Source organism: Hyaena hyaena, unplaced genomic scaffold, assembly GCF_003009895.1.
Source record: "Hyaena hyaena isolate Hyena2069 unplaced genomic scaffold, ASM300989v1 scaffold_1449, whole genome shotgun sequence".
In the NCBI taxonomy this organism is placed as follows: domain Eukaryota; kingdom Metazoa; phylum Chordata; class Mammalia; order Carnivora; family Hyaenidae; genus Hyaena; species Hyaena hyaena.
In genome coordinates, this window is record NW_024082083.1 from 25,092 (window position 1) to 29,153 (window position 4,062).

Here is a 4,062-nt window from a genome sequence, read left to right on the forward strand (position 1 = left end):
TTCCATATGTGATGTTGGGTAACGTAACGCGTATAAGGAAAACCCTTTCTCTAGTGCACACTTACTCAAACTCACAGAAATTAAGGAAAACTGAAGTTAATCTTTTGTGTGATATTATTTTTTTTATTTCTTTTTTTTTAATGTTTTTTATTTATTTCTAGGAGAGAGAGAGACAGCGTGAGCAGGGGAGGGTCAGAGAGAGAGGGAGTCACAGACTGAAACAGGCTCCAGGCTCTGAGCTGGCAGTCAGCACAGAGCCTGACGCGGGGCTCGAACCCATGAACCACGAGATCATGACCTAAGCGAAAGTCGACGCTTAACCGACTAAGCCACCCAGGCGCCCCTTGTGTGATACTATTTTTAAGAACTGGAAAAAAAAGACTAAAAAGAGCAATTATGGTGTAATGTGGTTATTGAGTATATTTTTCATGTGTGTTTGGGATGGAGCTGGGGGTAGAAAGTTTTATAAACTGGGGTATCTGATACAGTGTAAAAGTGAATTCTGTTCATTTATATTAAATAGATCTCTGTTATGTTGAGTCTAGATTGATTTCAGGTATCTGTGCTATCCCTTTTAGGAAGAAGTTTTGTCTGGCTTTCTTATTTATTTTTCAGCTTTACTTAATAAAATTGTCGTGAGAAGCTAATTAGATAATGCATGTGGGAACATCCAGCACTGTAGCCAACTGGTGAGCCCAGTAATGTCAGGTCTTCCTTTCATCATTGAATCTCAGTGCAAATATCTAGTAGAATTCCTCAGGTTATGAAACAGTGTGCTTGACACAGGGTACCACTGTGACTTCAGATGACTCCTGAAGTAATAATATACACTAACAGAGCAATGATTTTCCAAATGGCCTAAAATTTTTGAGAAGTGTTTATGATAATTTAAAGAATTTCAGAATTCATTTATAATCTGGGCTCTTAGATTTTAGAAGTTATTTTATAGCTATGAGAAGGAATGAGAAAAAATCCAATAAGATAGATCTTTGAAGAAAACAAAAACAAATTAAGGTTTAGTTGGATACCTTGTCTTCTTAGATACCGTATTTTTAAATGTGTTTTGATAGCCTTGAGAGCACAGTCTAGAAGAGAAAGCATGTGTGAACTTTATATTACCTTGGCTACCAAGGTAACAACTAAGACATGAACTTGCTTTCAAAGGGAAGTGTGTTTTATTCTTCAAAGCAGTTTAAAAAGTTACTAGCTGATGATGTATATTTGATTTTTGTGCAGTAAATATATTTGGAGTTGTAAATCTTACTATCTACCACAACATGTCCAATCTGATAAAATACAGTCATCCCTAAAGGTTGATACTCAGGAACCAGGAATATGTCTTAGATTTCTAGCGATGTTCCTGTTGCTGATGTCGGAGTTGATTTCATATGCGATTTTCCAAAACATAGACTGTCTAAAATAATTTCTCCTGCATTCCTGTTTTTTAGCAAAATGAGCATAACATTTAGAGTCCCAAATTAGAATTGTTGTCAGGTTTTGTTTTTGTTTTTGTTTTTGTTTTTTGCATCTGTGAAGGGATGGTGAGTAGACTGACTTTTAATTGTCAAATTATGATTTCTTTTTAAAGCAGATTTTAAGTGATAAGACCCAGAACATACCAGCTGTGACAAAATTAGACATCTTTTATTACATTGATGTAAAATGTTATTTTTCTGACTGTGTTAATATGAACAAACTTTATTTCATTCTATTATTCATAGCAACTACAGAGGTTTCATATAATTCCATGTGAGGCCTTTATTAGAGGCAGTTATGGTATGACTTTTTTATTGTCCCTGTATGAACTTTGTATCATAGCACTTCACGTTTTACAGAATATGCATCTGGAATTAGTGCTTTCTACCACTAGCAACTAGTAGAAAATACATACACAACCTTGAATCTATGGAAGCAAGTCATTTCACAGGAAAAATTTGGAAGACTTTCTTTTATGAAATTATAATATGAATATTTTTGCTTAGCATTTTTGAATTTGATTTGACATCATTTTCTATAGTAAAAATTCTCTGTCCCTTGGAATTTCTGATCCAAGACTGGTATGGCGTGATTTGGAACAACATACTTGAACTTTCTAATGGTGTTATTCAAATAGGACAGTCTATTTCAGTGAACTCAGAGGAGGATTTTAAGGCAAAAATGGCCATTTGGGTTTAGCCACCATTTTATAATGCAGACCTCAAGGTAAAGCTGTAAGTTTACTGAATTTACTAAACTAGCATATGGGCCATAATTTAATATGAATGCACCCACACACACACACAGTTCTTTCCATAGTGCCAGTTGCATCCAAAGAAGTATATTTTTCCTTGAGTATCAGAAAAGCTAGGTCTTTTTTGTAATTTTTTATTTTAATATTTATTCATTTTTAAGAGACAGAGAGACAGAGTGCGAGTGGAGGAGGGACAGAGAGAGAGGGAGACACAGAATCAGAAGCAGGCTCCAGGCTCCAAGCTGTAAGTAAAGAGCTTAACTTGGGACTTGAACCCATGACCCCTCCACCCAAACCCACCCCCCACCACAAACAGTGAGATCATGACCTGAACCACAGTTGGATGCTCAACTGACTAAGCCACCCAGGCACCCCAAAGCTAGATCTTCTCATTAAAACCTATTACTCTCCACCTGAAAAAGCATCAGTAATTATGTTAAATAAAATTTAGTGTCAGTACTATCTATTTAAAAGGTTATATTTTAGTTTGATTATAAAAAAGGGATGGAAATACAAATAGAAATGTTTCTGGTGAAAACTAATAGATTGATTTTCCCTTTATCATTGGGCTATTATTTTAGCAAGGAAAAGAAACAAAGCAAAAGGGCAAAATCACAAAACATGCTGTCAAGTAATTGTTAAAAAAAAAAGCACTGGGTATACATAGGATTATTTTAAGAATGTATTCCTTGAACTTGTCTCAAAGGATTTGAAAATTTAAGTCTGCTGTAAAAATTAGGATGCTAAATAATCTGATTTCCTTTGTGATAAAAATATTCATATGTATTTGTAATCTTAACTATATAAGTGGCAGTGAAACATGTTTTCTTCCTAAGTGTGATCATCTGTTTTATATTTAATTGGAGAAAATTTCTTCCAGTTTTCTGATTATAATGATAACATGGCATGCAAGAAACCAGAACATGTTCATCAAACCTCATGATTAGAAGTACTTAACTTCATGGAAAATGATCATTATGGATGTTCAATAACATTCATTTGGCTACATTTCATGTAAAGTTAGTTCCTTTCTTAATGCTGTAAAGTTATGGATTTGTATATCTTGTTTTTTTAAAAAATTTTAAATGTTTATTTTTGAGAGAGAGGGAGGGAGGGAGAGACAGAGTGTGAGCAGAGGAGGGAAAGAGAGAGAGGAAGACACAGAATCTGAAGCAGACACCAGGCTCTGAGCTGTCAGCACAGAGCCCAAAGAGGTGCTCAAACCCATGAACCTTGAGATCAAGACTTGAGCCAAAGTCGGATGTTTAACCGACTGAGCCACCCAGGTGCCCCTTGTATATCTTGTTAACGAGGGAAAGTTGGAAATCTGAATTTAAGTTTGAATTCTCTCATTTCATTTTGCAACATAAACAACACATTTAGAAATCAGTCTGCACTGTTAACATGGAATACAATTCGTTAACTGGCCTTTCTCAAGGTGATAGTTCTGAAGACCTCCATGTGTGTTGAGTATTCATTTCATTCAAGGTGTTGACTACTTTTAAGATGGCTTTAATTTAAAGAAAATAGAACTTCTATGAATAAAAGTTTTCTTTTTCACCATGGAGGATTCAGAAATATGATTTAAGTTCTCTTTTGAAATAACTTATATGTGGCATTTCCTCATAGGCTTTGTTTCCCCAAAACTAGATGAAAGAATAGTCATTTAACTTGGTAAGATGTTATTTTCACACCTAATTATTTTTAAGAAGGGGTGAATTCTATCTTTGCCTCCATGGTAGTATTACTCTTAAGATGTGATTTAGAAGGTGTTTCTGGAAAATGATTTACTAGAGTTCTACTTTTAACTGTATTCCTATTCATCTGCAGTA